General features: G+C 36.3%; 1 protein-coding gene across 6 annotated transcripts in view; it reads left to right on the top strand.

Annotated features, from left to right (window-relative positions):
• Positions 1 to 16,503, top strand: part of WDR7 (WD repeat domain 7) — a 353,142-nt gene that overhangs the window by 163,060 nt on the left and 173,579 nt on the right. The window lies entirely within an intron of this gene.

The raw sequence follows: 16,503 nt of genomic DNA, 5'->3' as shown, positions 1-16,503 counted from the left end.
CTTCATTCCCTTGCTTTCCTTTTTAGTTTATGCCTTCCATTGCTCAGTGTTGGAAGCCATCAACCTTCACCCTCATTAAGTGCTGTTTAATAGCCTCCCATTTATTATAGCACAAAATCCAAACACCTTAACGAGGTGTCTAAGGCCCTACAAAGGGCACAAAGACACTCCTATCTCGAGCTTGCCTGGCTGCTATGGTAACACTGAACTTTGTTTCCCCAGAGTACCCTGCTGTTCCATGACATCATTTTAACAAACTCATCTAAAAGAATACATGTAAAAAATCAGACTAGGGTGCTTGGCTGGCTCAGTCAGTAGGGCCTGTGACTCTCAATCTCGAGATTGTGAGTTTGAGCCCCATGTTAGGTGTAGAGAGTACTTAAAATCTTAAAAAAAAGAAAAATCAGGGACTTAAAGTAGTAAGTATCACACCTCACTAGTATTTATTGAGTACCTGATATGTCAGGCTGTACTCTAGGCTCTTTTTAATCCTCACAACTAATTGTAATAAATCCTCATTATCAATTCCATTTTATGAGAGAGGAAAGTAAGTAACCTTCCACATAAAGCTCATAGGAAATGGCAGAGTTAGGATTTGAATCCAGGCGGTTTGCCTCTATATCTTGTGCTCTTAAATAGAAGTAATTTATGTAAAACCAAGTCACTGAAAAAAAAAATCTCATAAGAAAAAAAGGAAACATATATTTATTGTGAAACATCATTTTCTCTTTGAAATATAGATACTTCTATTTTAATTTGTGATATAGTTTATTTTATATAGTGCAAAGAAATATTTAATATGTGAAGAAAAGACTTCCTGTTTTCTTAAAAAAATAAACATAAGAGGTGCTTGGGTAGCTCAGTCAATTAAGCATCTGACTTCTACTCAGGTCATCATATCAGGGTCCTGGAGTTGGCCCCATGGCTGGCTGGCTCTGTGCTCAGCAGGAAGTCTGCTTCTCCCTCTGCCCTCCTCCCTGTGCCCCATCTGTCTCTCTCAAATAAATAAATAAGTAAATAAATAAATAAATAAAATCTTAAAAAAAAACCCACCCATAGACAATTAGTATAGGAAGGCAATTTTACATATTTTCTAGATAAAGTAAAAATTATTTTACAGTCATATAAATCCACACACATTAATACACCAGTACATATACACATTTCAATTTAATATTATATATTCTTTTTGATAAATTTATACTGAATAGGAAAAAGGAGACATACTTAGTTGGATAAGAATGTAGGAACTGTTGTTTGTTTGTTGTTTTAAGCCTTCCGTATGAGTGAATAACCTTCAGGATGAACTTCCAGTTTGGCCTTTTTGTGAGCTATGTAATAATACCTCTCAGATAATGAATTGCATTAGATTGTGGCACATTATTATATATCTGTATATTACATAAATTGCCCTTATAATTGATATCAAACCCATATGACCAAAAGTTGTAATTCACAAAAGTAATGACAACAATGTCTCATAATTCACAGACTTTATGTCATACCTGTGAATGATTACTTTTACTGTGCAAACCACGTTAAAGGGGGAAAACAGGTTTTAAAATGGATGTGGAGTTTGGAAGAGTTCTTCATGATACTTTATAATCATTTTTACTACACAAAAGGATAATTAAATTGACTAGCATTCTTGAGTTTCCCCATGATTTCTGAGATTAAAATTGTGAAGCATAAAGGCTTTTTACTCTTACTTTGAAATTTTTAATCACAAATGTAAGTATTTGAGGTGAAGACAGTCATGAACCTGTATATATTTGTCCTCATGTAGATATATAGAAAGAGGAGTCCTCACTCATAGATAGATAGGATAAAAATCGAATGAGAATATTTCATCTTAAAAAAAACAGTAGCAACAACTATGTATTTTTGTTTACAAAATGGAGTAAACGTAATTTAAAAGGATTCTGGGAAACTAAACCAGCTACTCTGTTTGCCCTTTATATACATTTTTTTTTCAGTGTCGCTGATACAACCTAAAAGAAGTATAAGGAATACTCAGTTTTACTCCACAAAAACATTAATATGCACCTTGTATTTTTCTGTCACATTCTAGGGAAGATTTGATAAAGTAAGCAGCTAGTTGAGAAGCTGATGACTTTAGTTGAAAGAGAGGCTGTATATATATGCACGGTACACACACACACACACACACACACACTCCATACATGTACATGAGATAGACTTTAGGTAGGAGAATTCCAGGCACCAGGGATGAGTTAGGGTTAGGATTTACATATGAGGTAGATCATGGCAGTTGTGCCAGGGGTGGATAGGCAGTGTAGAGACTTCAAAATGAAGACTCTTGAGAGTGAGGCTGAGAACAGTTCGGCTGGTATTTTTGAGCACCTACTAGGCATTGAGCACTTAGCAGACACGGGGGGTAGAGTGAAGTTCATGCTCCAGATGGCAAGACTGATGACAGGCTATGTTATCTTTGTTGGGAAAATTTTCCCTGAAGAACACTCTTAATCATTGAAGGTTTCATAAATCCATGTTACCATGATGTAGAACTTAACACTTCATGTTTGTCTACGAGCGAATCTATTGATTTCATGCAATCAGAAAAATAAAATGGAACACAGTCGAGTCAATTGAATTGACAAGTTGGTCTGCAATAATAAGTATATATTTAGAATATTTTAGAAGAAATACGGTTGTGGCACAGGCTTTCATGTCTCATTGTCTGTGTTCAAATCTCAGCTTCCCTGCTTATTCAACTGTGTGTCTGTGAGAGATACTTTATGGTGAGAAGCCTGTTTTTTCGCCTGAAATATGAGGATAGTAAGATTGTTGTGAAGTTTAAATGGGATAATGCTTCCAACCATCTTAGCAGAGGAACTGGCCCATATTAAGTGCTTGAGAAGTATTGTATGTCCCCCTTCCTTGCTTCCTGACCCCTCATTGCCACCACTAAGTGATTTGCTTTAGTAAGTAGAATAAACGATCTGAAACTAACTTAGAAATCATTTATAAATCAGTTCTTTTAGATGACTTAATAATTATTCTGTGTAGTTGAACACTCCAAGAGATACAAATTTACTAGACAAATTTATACTCTATGTATAGATAAAAGATACATCCAAACTTCCATGCAAGTTTTCAGAAGTTTCTAAAAGCTGCCTCAGGAAATATTGATGAATTATTCTAATTTCTTTTTTTTTTTCTTTTAAGATTTTATTTATTCATGAGAAACACAGAGAGAGAGAGGCAGAGACACAGGCAGAGGGAGAAGCAGGCTCCATGCAGGAAGCCCGATGTGGGACTCGATCCCGGGATCATGCCCTGGGCTGAAGGCATGCTCAACCACTGAACCACCTAGGCATCTCAAATTATTCTAATTTCTTAAGCGCTTTTATATTTGACTTATTTTTTTTTTTACCACATTTATTGTCTGAATTGAATCTTACCAAGAAGAGTGAATCATTTAATGAATAGGAAAGGACAGCCTTAAAAGAAAATACTAATTTATGCTTATAGTAGCTGAAGGAGAGTTAATTTGCACATTATACCTATGTTTGGCCAATGGTGATCAGTGTATCATGGGAAGGATATAATGATATAAAAAAGCTGTCTGAAAAAAAAAAGAAAAGCTGTCTGAAGACTCTGATATAGCCATTCAGTTGAGAGTCACTACTAGACTTAGAAAAGCATATTTTAAAAATGAATCTAAAGAATAAAAGAAAACTTCCATTGCAGTGTCATTAAAAGTCTTGCCAAGGAAGAAGAGGAGAATTTTTTTTTTAATTTACTTGAGTGACATTACACAAGTTTGGGGGGAGGGGCAGCGGGAGAGGGAGAAGTAGGCCCTGTTGAACAGGGAGCGTGATGCGGGTCTTGATCCCAGGACTCTGAGATCATGACCTGAGCTGAAGGCAGATGCCTGACTGAGCCATCGAGGTGCCCAAGGAGGAGAAAAATTCACAGCCCTCAGACTTGCAAGGGATGCTTACTCATTAGTTCAGTTTTTAAAAGACTGTGTTCAAAAATAGAATAAGGTATACCACACAAAAATATAAATTCACTATGAGAGTATAATAAAGACATTTTCAGAGATTCAAGATCTCCAAAAAATGTACCTTCCATTCTCTTTTATCAGGAACCAGAGCTTCCTCTAGATGTGTTCCCCTAAAATAAGGGGGTAAACTAAGAAGAAGGCAGACTGGGATCCAGGGATCCAGATAACATGCCTTATAAGGTTTGGCCCCTGATCGATGCTTACAAACCCTGTCCCACTTTTTCATGAGCTGGTACCTCTTAGGAATGTAACCTCAGGCACCTAGCCACCCTGTGGATTGCATGGAGAAGAGAATTCTGGGAGACTGGCTTTTGTGTTTCAAGGTGTGGTAGCCCTTCCTTTATGAGAAGCATCTTAATCAGTGACTGGATTAAATTCACTAAGGTTTCTTTGAATGTATCAAACCATGTTCCAGATATTTTGCAACATCTGACTGTTTCACTTCCCAGGCTGGGCTCTGGGCTCTGTTCTGCTCTGTAGCTTACTTCCTTCCCTGTGTTCCAGATTTATACAATTAGGTAAATTATTGAAAAATACAGAAAACCATCACCAACAAGAGATAATTATTATCTATATATAGGGCAGGGGGGGAAAGTAGTATTGAAAAACTTAACCATGATAAGTCACGTGGTTGAGCTCTGAGTAGCATGCACATTATGGTGAAAATATACTAAATGTTTATTATATAATAACTGTGGTGAATAAGCAGAGAAAGAAGGCAGACTATGTACATGAATGTGTGTGAGTGGACATGGGTGTGTGTGTGATGTGTGCGAGTAAGTTGCATATATGTGAGGGAGAACTCAATTTTCATTGACTGTAATAAGGAATTTTAAGCTTAAAGATAAGCCTAAAAAGGAAAAAAAATTAGAAAGTAGCAATGTAAAAAAAAAAAAAAAAAAAAGAAAAAGAAAAGAAAAGAAAGAAAGTGGCAATGTAGGATTTTCTCAGTGAGCCAAAAGTGGTTGTTTTTGCAGAGTGGAAAATGGGGATGAGGTTGAGGGAACTACTGCTTTTGTACTAACTTATAGAACTGTTTGACTCTTTAAACAGTGTGTAGTTTCATAAAACTAAATTTAAAAGCACTAAATTTCTAAAAAATAGAACAAGGAAGCATATAACAAAAGGTGATAGAAGGGGTGAGGTGACTTGGGCAGGTATTTTGAGCATTTCAGTCCAGTGTGTGAGTTCAGGGATGCCCCCCAAAACATCCAGGGATTGTTAGATGTCCTATCTGGGAAGGCAGCAAAAGGGCTGAGAAGGGGTGGCAGCTTGAGTGTTAGGACTGTTGGATACAGGGATGAAAGACTGGATCTTCCTGTCCGCCCAGGGTGGGGGTGGGGGGGCACAGTGTAGGACTTCGGTATTGGCCCTGCTCCTATAGTTAATCGGTCCATTGCTAGGAGGACATCAGATAATGAAAGCAACTAGGTGACTCAGGTCATGACCCCAGGGTCCCGGAGATCTAGTCCGACGTCAGGCTCCCTGCATGGAGCCTGCTTCTCCCTCTGCCTGGGTCTCTGCCTCTCTCTCTTTGGGTCTCTCACGAATAAATAAATAAAATAAATAAATAGAATCTTTAAATAATCTTTATTTAAATAATCTTTAAATAAATAAAAATTAAAAATGAAGATAAATAAACATCTAAGAAACTCTGAGCAGGTTAGTGTACTGTTCAGATATACCAAAAATCTGCGATGGATTTTATTTTATTTTATTTTATTTTATTTTATTTTGTTTTGTTTTGTTTTGTTTTGTTTTGTTTTGTTTTGTTTTGTTTTATTTTATTTATTTTATTTTATTTTATTTTATTTTATTTTTTTATTTTATTTTATTTTATTTTATTTATTTTGAATGTGATGGATTTTAAATACAATTTGGGGACACTTAGAAGAAAAAGTGAGAATCTGTACAGATGCCCCGAGCTTCCCCACACCCTTGAATTTTATCCCCGTGTTTCTGTTGTAGTAGTTTTGTTACCATCTATCACCTAAAACAATTTTGATGTTTTGGAGTAAGATGTAAACAATTCATCGTACAATGACATTTATACTCTTCTGTGGGTTTTCACTGCATACACCACAATGAAATGAGTCATTTTCCTGTTCATGGGAAGCTATTTCTCATGATAAATTTGGGATTTTTAGAATTTGGTTTGATATTATTTGTTACTATTTGCACAAGTATTTCTGCTATTAATGCTTTACTCATTATTTTCTCATGAAATGAGAAATTATTGACTGACTTAGGGATAGGGAAGAGAACTTCTGCAAAATAAAAAATAATCTATAAAGGAGGTCCTAGGATTACAGCCCAAGAAACAGCAGCACAGTAGACATCCATATCAGTAGTAGGAATCACTGCCAGTGTCACATCCAGATCGTCACCTCTGGACTTGGCATCTTTGGTACTTGTGATACCAAGATGTATGTCTGACTTGTATTCATGTGGAAATCTTGGCACATTCCAGTAAACACATGTTATTTAAAAGGAGCTAGTTTGATGTCAAAGCAGAGTTTTTACTCTAAAAGGTGCAGAAAGTGGCATTTATTCTTTGCAGCATTGTGGCGTGTCTGGCCAATGTCTGCACCTGAAGAAGCAGGTGGTCTTCAGGGTGGCCCCATAGGTCTGGCGGAGTCAGTCCCCACGAGGGCTTCATGACACACTAGTTGAGCATCTTTGACCTTCAGTTTGAAACAGGCAGAAAGCATGGGCAGGGAGATTTTCCAAGCTGGAGCCAGGACTTGGGAGGGAGAGAGCCAGAGGTGGTGTAGCATTTTGGTGGAAGTGTCAGTGGTTCAGTCTGAATGCCTGTAGAGTGGGGCAGGGCCAGGACTGACCAAAGACTAAAGGGACTTCATGAAGGACTGAATGGGAGGCTAGATGATGAAAGGCTTTGTGCATCATGCTGAGCTGCTTTCTCTTTGTTCAGGGGACAATTAGAAACCATTGAGGAGTTTTAAGCCAGGTAAAGGTGTAATCTGATTTTCCATTAGTCAAAGCACTATGGCTGTAGTGCTGAATATATTGAAGATCAGTGCTGCAGCGAGGGGGGGGTATACTCTTAATGAGAACAGGGAGACCAGTTAGGAGGAGAATGTTGCAGTCGTCCTCCAGCCAGCTGATGTGGGCCTGAGCTAAGGCAGTGCAGCAGCAGCTCAATAGATGCGTATATAGAATATGAAGATCTAAACTGAACACTCTAAGCTGCTTTTCTTGCAATGGTATTTAAATTTATTTAAGACATTCTGGTTATTTAAATTCCTCTAGGTTTATAATTAAAATAAGTTAATTGTTCCTTAATATTAACACAGTCCAATAAAAAGAATGCTAATATTTACAAATGTCAGCTGAAGTAAAGGGATTCCTGTTGTTGTGTAAGTGCTTATTATGAATTTAGTATAGAGATATTAGTGTCCTCCATGTGCCATATAAAAATCTCCCCCTGCCTCATTTTTGCTACATTTTCACAGGATTGGAAAGACCTAATTTATAATCTAGTAGCTAGATTCTAGACCAGTCTTTTGCCTAGTGCAAGGAATTCCTCGTACTACATCACTGGTCACAAAGGGTATCCAACCTCTGCTTATACCCTGTATTGCTTTTCAATTGCTACATGATAAATTACCACCAATACAATGGTTTAAAATAATCTCACTGTTTCCAAAGGTCAGGGGGTCCAGGCACAGTTTAGCTATATCTGCTGCTCTGGGTCTCACAAGGCTGCGGTCAAGGTGTTGGCTGCGGCTGGGTCTAATATGAGGCTTGGGGTCCTCTTCCAGTCTCTCAGTCTATTGGGAGAATTCAGTTACTTGCAGGTGTAGGGCTGAGGCGTTCAGTTTCTAGAGGCTGTCATGGTTCCCTGCCACATGGCCCTCCATGGGCATTTCCTATCATAGCAGCTTACTTCCTCAAAGTCACCAGGTGAGTTTGTGCATGCTTATCGTAACCTAATTATGAGAGTGCTCATACAACATAACCAAATTAATGAGATTAACATCCCATCACTTTGCTGTATTCTATTGGTTAGAAGCACGTCCCAGATCCCACCCACACTCAGAGGGTGGGAATGATACAAGGGTGTGAGTCACCTTTGGTTGCTCCCACCACACACACTTTTGCAGTTGTGGGACTTACTGCTTACACTTTCATTCCTCCCATCTTTCACTTGTTTTGTTTGTGTGTGTACATGTATGTGGGAAAGCATTTCTCCTCCTGTGTCGTCTTTTTCCTTCAGCAACTTCTCAGATGATACAATTTCTAGACCCTTCCCTCTTCTAGTTGTCTGTACCTTCTCTGGTTTATCAGTGATACTCCTTAGATCTTGGTACTAGCAGACTAGTATAAGTATTATGGGACTGTTGCTTTCCTTTATCTGGGTCCTGTAATTCTGAAAGTAAGTTGGTTTTCTTCAGAAAATGTCCACATTTTTGGCTTCTACTAAGTAGGAAATCACCTAAACTCTTCTTACATAAAGTGATGTTAATTCAAGTCTTTACAATGTAAAAACAGGAATTGATGTTTATCCTTTTTGATTTGTTTCTTGTTGGCTTCAGCCATCGTCCCAACAAAGATTCTTTGCTGTCCAGTGGATTAATTATTACTCCAGCTTTATATCCTCCATAACTGTGCTGAACAAACTTCTGTGTTGTCCTAATGCCAAGTAATTCATTGTGCACCACACCCTAGTGAGACTGCTGCTGCACATGGCTAGGAGCTAGTCTACCTAATTACCAACCCTAACATTACTATATAGCTTCAGTTTTTTTAACTCAATACATGACTTTTGTGGTATCACCTAACTCAGATTTCTCCCTCTTGCTCCTTTTTTAAAAAAGATTTTTATTTTTTAATTTTATTTATTTGAGAGACAGAAGGTATGAGCAGGGGATGGGGTACAGAGGGAGAAGCACATTCTCTGCTAAGCAGGAAACCTGACATGGGGCTTGATCCCAGGACCCTGAGATCATGATGAGAGCCAAAGGCAAGCACTTAACCGACTGAGCCACCCAAGTGCTCCTCTCCATCTTGTTCTTGAGAATACTCCAAGAGGGCATCTATGCTATGTCTCTCTGCCTATTTCTCTGCCTCTCTCTGTGTCTCTCATGAATAAATAAATAAAATCCTTAAAAAAAGAGAATACTCCAAGAGTTTCTTCATATGCCCTGCTGATGTCAGAGTACTTGCTTTTATGGACAGAATCGGTTTTAAGTAATGTGGTAGTGAGTCAACTTAGAAGCATTTAAAGTGATTTTAAATCATTCTTGAAATGCACTGAGTTGCAATGACATTGGAGTTATATAATTATTTAATTAGCAACCAACAGCATGACCATCCTCTAGATCTTTAAGAGTCATCTCAAGCATTATTGACTGGATGATTGTCATGGACAGAGCAGAGATAGCGATCTTCCATAGATATCAAGAAATTTTATATATATCTCAACAATATGTAAAAAGTATTTCTGACTTTGCATATGTTGTGATTGTCATGACAAATATTTATTGATGGGGTATGTATAAGAATGTGCAAATGCTTGATTTGCTCGATTTAAAGCTTAGATCTTACTGTTTTTAAAGTTAGCAAAAAGGCTTAGTAATTCAGATAGTTGGTTTTTTTTTTTTTTTTTAAGATTTATTTATTTATTCATGATAGAGATAGAGACACAGAGAGAGAGGCAGAGACACAGGAGGAGGGAGAAGCAAGCTCCATGCCGGGAGCCCGATGCGGGACTCGATCCCGGGACTCCAGGATCGCGCCCTGGGCCAAAGGCTGGTGCTAAACCACTGAGCCACCCAGGGATCCCCAGTAATTCAAATAGTTGTAAGATTATTCATGTACTGTATTAAAATACCACTTTAAGAAAACTTGGTTTGGGAAAGGAAGAAAAGAATCCAAGCCTGGGCAGCCCGGGTGGCTCAGAGGTTTAGCGCCGCCTTCAGCCCTGGGTGTGATCCTGGAGCTCCAGGATCAAGTCCCACGTCAGGCTCCCTGCATGGATCCTGCTTCTCTCTCTGCCTGTGTGTGTGTCTCTCTCTGTGTCTCTCATGAATAAATAAATAAAATCTTAAAAAAAAAAAAAAAAGAATCCAGGCCCTTTGGTGTTAATATGTTGTTTCTTTTTAATATTTAAATATTTGCAGTTGACGGCATATGATTCATGAAATATGTAAAGGAGCTTATATATTTGTAAATATACCATATACTGGTTGAGAATATTTTCTTTAAATATGAGGTATATTTTTAAAGCTTTATGAGTTTAACTGGAAAGAAAAGCATGAAGACTAATAGAAAGCTTTATATAGTCATTTATAAAGTCGTCAGATAACCTACATTTTATTGACACAGTAAAGCCGAACTTAGCAGATTTTTCCTTATTCTCTTCCAACTGGAGTTGGTTGTTTTTGAAATAAAAGTGACAGGTGCAGTAACAGTATTTTCCTCTTCTCACTGGCCAGTATTCACCTAAACTTTAGTGAAGAGTGAAAATATAGAACAAATGAAACCATCTGCCTCTCCCAGCCAACTAGACCCTAGCCCACTGTTGGGGACAATGCTGGTGCCACATGAGTCAGCCCATGGACAGGCTCCTGCTGGGCCTTATTTCAGGGGGTTAGGGCAGATCCTGTCAGCACACATTTTGGGACGTGATTCCCTCACCAGCCAGTTAGACCTCAAAGAAGCTTTTAATTTGCGTCTATTCCTTGAGAAACTATCCATCATATCCAGCAATAGCTATGGTATAAAAAACCACACAAATATGTACTTTTATTGATATCTGAAATAGACTTAACCTCTAAAAATATGAAATATGAATATATTCTTCCTTGCATCTTTCTTAATCTTAATAAAATTATAAATAAAAGAAAATAGTAAGATAATATGAAGAGAAAGGATTAATTTTAGGTGATTAATGCTTTGTAATAATTTTCATTTCTTTGAGAAAGATCTTTCAAATAAAACCTCTAAGAAGATAGTTTAGCCTCGCCTGTTTGTCAAAGGGAATTTTTATACCAACATATAATTTCAAATTAGAAAAAATTAATAACATTTTCATGAGACTATTCATTGGAATTTTAATAGGGTTATAATTTTTCTTTGTGTATTCTTTTGTGAATTTTTACAGCTTAATAAAAATTACAAAGTATCTTCTAATCAGAGGTGACTGCTCAGAGCTGTGACTGATAAACATCTGTCACATCACAAACTTATATAAGCAGCTTGTACTTTGTCAGGTTTATGAGTTGACATCTGCTTGAATGACAGATGTCAGAGCAGTTAAGATGCAGTTTAATTTGGGGGCATTAATCTAAAAGAGGCTCACATTTTAGTCATTTGCATCTTAAAAACATGCAGCTATTGCCGTTAATGTAATTGATTCCTTAGTAAAGAAGCATAAACACACAACACTAGTAACTATCTGGGTCAAGCCTTTTGTGGGTATGGCCTATAAAGGGATCTCAGAGTTAGTCATTGTGACCATTTTGTGAGCCATTGTGACCAGTGAGAAAAGAAGTCTATCGATTAGCAATGGCTGACATTTCAAAATGGCCGTGTAGAAAAATGTTATTGGATTTATTAATGTTTCTCATCAGCTGTAATCACCAACAAATTTAAGTAAAAATGTCACAAACTGAATCTGTTTAACAATTTACTATTGTAAAATTTTAAACAAGTTTTATAACCTCTAATTTTGATTAGTATATTAAAAATTCTACCTTTATCAGATCATTACTAATAGACTTAAGAAAAACATATGGGAAAAATAAGTGAAAAAAAATAACTTGGGAATAAGTTTAGATATTGGAAGATTTAAATTTTTTAAATAGGTGAAATTCATGTAACACAAATTAACCATTTTAAAGTGAAAAATATGATTCATTTTTAAGAATAGAAAGACAAGCTGGCATACTGATATGGATGTATATCTGTAAAATGAAAAAACTAGAACATTTCTATTCAGGCAAAATTTAGAGAAAGATATTTAAGCATTTGCATCCTAATTACCAATGTTACAAACAAAAATAAGGTTATTTCAAAACACTGTGCAATGATGATGATGTACAAAAGAAAATCTAGGTTTGCATGAATTTTAAGGAACTCAGCAAACAGTGTGGGGAGTATATGTTAAAATTTCTGTATCAACACAGCTTTATTTTGCCTGCCTTTTACTTTTTTATACCCAAAAGCATGTTCTTTGATCGTTAGGCACTTTATTCTTAAGCATGAGTGTACTGCTCAGAGTTAAGATTCTCTGATGTTTATTGAATAGTATATGGTGGTTGTACCATACTGGACCTACCACCTTTGAATAATTAAATGACATGAGGAAGGTAAGTGTAGATTTTCTTTTGACAGTTTTGGATATCTACTGGTGGGGTATGAATACAAGAATTTTAATGACTAAATATGTATCTGCTTCTGAGTTTATAATTTATATTTATTTATTTATTTTGATTCCAGTGCATACTCATCATTTTGAACAACAAAATTGTCCCCATCGCAGAAATCTTTTAAAAGTTTTCACTGATTAAATTATTTGGTGCTAATTTCCGTTTTGGTGCATGTACTCAAAATTGGAAAAAGATGAGATATAGGCTTTGTTTTAAGGTCAGATGCACAGATTCTCATTATTTTGCATATTCGATATGTAGAACCACATGTTAACCATAAACATCACTTTAATGGTTTGAAATTTTATTTCATCAGCTTTAAATTTTTATTTTATAGTGAGATACCCAGATTAAGTAAAAAATCTAGCAATATCTAAAATTTGGAATATATTAAAGTCAGACTTTTATTATTTTCATGCAAAGACTGTATACACTTATTTTTAAAGGTTATAAGGTTTCTCTGTAATTGGCATATATTTATTCCCTATCTTGTTTATGCTTATTTAATGAAGCTAAACACACAGAAACCCAGTTTAATTCAGCATAAAGTATTTTTATTATATAAATCTTTAAGCATATAAAATTGGAATAGTGTAATGAATGTCCTTTTACTGATTACCTACTCCGATGATTGTCAACCTGTAGCCAGTTTTATTTATTCTTTCCACCACTGGACTATTTTAATACAAACTTCAGACGTCATACTGTTTTATCATTAATACTTCTGTATGTACCTCCTGCTCATAATAACCCTCACTCACAATGGGGTTATTTAGAATTATTCTTTCTTTAATATTATCTAAAACCTAGTCATAGAGTTGGCCAAATTTTGCAGAATAAGTCAAACTGTAGTAATCTAGATTCTTCTGTACCTGAAAAATCTCATTAAAGAAGAAAATAACAATAAAAAGCAAAAAGCTAAAGCTATGATAATTAGCCACTTACTTTTGAGGTTGACAAACTGTTTATGACATATGATTGGATGCCCCTGGTATGATACGGTTTTCTCCATATGAAGTATTTTTAAATGATGAGGTGAACATATGGAAATAGAAGACTAAAAGAAAAAAAAAAAAAAAAGAACAACAACAAAAGAATTTGTGATGGCAAGAAAGGAAGCTGTGTACCATTGCTACCAGGTCAGGAGCCAAGAGGAGAAGGGGGTTAGCCCAAGACAGAGACAAAGAGGACAATGAGGGATTGTGAAAAGAGAAGTGTCTGTGACACTGGATTAGTGGGTTTCTCTGGAGAAATGAATAATTCTAAAATGGAAGTGCAGTGGAGAAGTATAGAAAATAATGAGTGAACCACAATGATCAAGAGAGAGAAAGGTGGAAAGGAGAAAAAAAATCTTTTAAACCAATGCTCTAAAAGTGGACCTACTGAAGGGCTCCAGGCTATGACTTTAGTTCCTGTTATTGCCAGTCATCTTCACAGAGAAAACATCTTTCTAAATTATTTATTTGAGAGAGAGTGTGTGAAAGTAAGTGGAGGAAGGGCAAGGGGTGGTGGGAGAATCTCAGGCCGACTCCCTGGTGACTGCAGAGCCCAATGTGAGGATGCTCAGGACCCTGAGATCATGACCTGAGCTGAAACCAGGAGTTGGACGCTTAACTGACTGAACCACCCAGGCACCACAGGAAAACATTTTTTGTAAGACTACAAACAGGAGTTCTACCTCCAGGTAATCACCAGATGGGTACCTCAACAATCGAACTTCATGACTTAACTACTCAATGTCTCTAAGTTCACTGGGGCTCAAAAGTTGAGGAAGGTCCAAGCCAAAGGAAACTTGGTCATTACTTCAAAATTTGGCATTAGTTTCTGCTTTCATCAGAATTATGACTGTGAAGTCCTGCCATATGATGGTATTAGAAAAAAAAAAAAAACAAAACTATGTCATTCCTAAACAGGGCAGAAAAGGAATTTTTGTCTTCATTTTGATATTTGAGTTTGCTGGAAAACAATTGTTGTGTCTGACTGCATGACAGCATAACTGTAATGTGTGCATTAGGAAACTCTATGCTGACAAAACACCAGCTTAAACCTTTTAGGATTATAAGCAGTGTTGCTCTTCTCATTTGGGGAAAAACAAATCTTTACCTATACTTAAACTAAATGAAGCTTATCACTTTTAATGATTTAATTTTTTTTAAGATTTTATTTATTTATTCATGAGACACACACACACACACACACACACACACACACACACAGAGACAGAGATACAGGCAGAGGGAGAAGCAGGCTCCATGCAGGGAGCCCGACATGGGACTCAATCCCGGGTCTCCAGGATCACACCCTGGGCTGAAGGCAGCGCTAAACCACTGAGACACCCGGGCTGCCCACTTTTAAAGATTTAAATAGAACTTAATTCTGCCAGTAATCTTTTTGTTTGTTTGATTTTGTTAATGTTCTAAAAACTCTGAATATAGGGGGCAGTCTTTTTGATTTGCTGATAAAATAATAATGGTTACCATTTATTATATCTTCAGTATGATGAACTAGTTGCTTGTCTCTTTAATCCTAACAAACTAATCAGATATATGTTGTCCACATTTGAGTGATGAGGAATCTCAAGGTCAGAGGGTTTAAGTATGTTACTCAAGTTCACTGAGCTTGTATGCAGCAAGGCTGTAATTCAGATTTGGGCTGGCAATGCCAGGGCTTGGACTCTATGCCATAGCAGCTAATATGTGTAAAATACCTGATATAGAGCCTAGGACATGGTAGCTAGTCAAAAAAGACTTTTCTTTCTCCACCAATGGTGGAGAAACTGATCTAAGTTCTCATACAAACAGACTCATGTTCACTTAAGTAACCCTGGAATGGCACAGAAATACTTGTAGCCTCTTTCTAGACAGTTGGGGCCTCAGCTGGCAAGAGAGCTTGGATTAGAAGTTTTTCTTTTCTTTTCTTTTCTTTTCTTTTCTTTTCTTTTCTTTTCTTTTCTTTTCTTTTCTTTTCTTTTCTTTTCTTTTCTTTTCTTTTCTCTTTTCTTTTCTTTTCTTTTCTTTTCTTTTCTTTTCTTTTCTTTTCTTTTCTTTTCTTTAAGATTTTATTTATTTATTCATGAGAGACACAGAGTGGGGGCAGAGACACAGGTAGAGGGAGTCTCCAGGATCATACCCTGGACTGAAGGTGGCGCTAAACCATTGAGCCCCCACCCCGGGCTGCCCAGATTAGAAGTTTCTTATCCTGTTGGTTCATTCATTGTATCCTATAAGAAGGCGTCCAGGGTACCTCCTTTATAGTAAATAACAATTACTGTCTGTTTTAGTGCCATCTTAGATATTTACTACATTTTAATATTCACCTAAATATCAAGAAGTTAGCATTACTTTTACTATTACCAGAATAATCCTTAAATTTTTAGGCCATTCTGGGGGCACATTGATGTAGTGGCTTAAACAAGTATATTGCAAGTATAAATGTAGTTCATGTAGTTTATGAAAAATACATATGTACATATTCATATATGTACATTTGTACTAGAGTATTTAGCTTACTGAATATCTGTGGATATTTACATTCATTTGAAATAAAAGTGTAAACACGTTTGCGGATGATCTTAAGGCTTCAACTAATAAGTACCTTAGTATGATTGTATTTTTCAAAAAGTTTTCTATACTTTATTGTGTGTGGGTTTTTTAAAATTTTAGTTCCAGTTAACATTCTGCACTTTGGATTATACGTGTTGGCAGGTTCTAACATTAAGTTATCATGGTCACACAGTTTGTTTGCTCCTTAAATATGCAAGTAGATTTAAATTCATTGAATTATTAGTGAAGTTGTAGATGTTAGTTACTGGTTTATGGGAAAATGAAGGACTTGGGCAAAATATGAAATTTCCTTAAAAAGTTTTCCCTTTGTGTGTATGAAGTTTTAAATACTTCTTAAAATTACAAAAGGAATGTAAATTACCTTGCAGAAATTTTAGAAAACAGAAAAGATAAAGAAATATGGAATACTATTGTCTCAACACAATAACTGTTAACATAGTGATAAATTTCCCCATCTTCTTTCCTATGTATTTTTAAAGTTATTATAGGGAATTTATAATTCTGTGTCCTAATG

This window comes from Canis lupus, chromosome 1, assembly GCF_011100685.1.
Source record: "Canis lupus familiaris isolate Mischka breed German Shepherd chromosome 1, alternate assembly UU_Cfam_GSD_1.0, whole genome shotgun sequence".
Classification (NCBI taxonomy): domain Eukaryota; kingdom Metazoa; phylum Chordata; class Mammalia; order Carnivora; family Canidae; genus Canis; species Canis lupus.
This window is presented reverse-complemented; position numbering and strand designations above follow the sequence as displayed.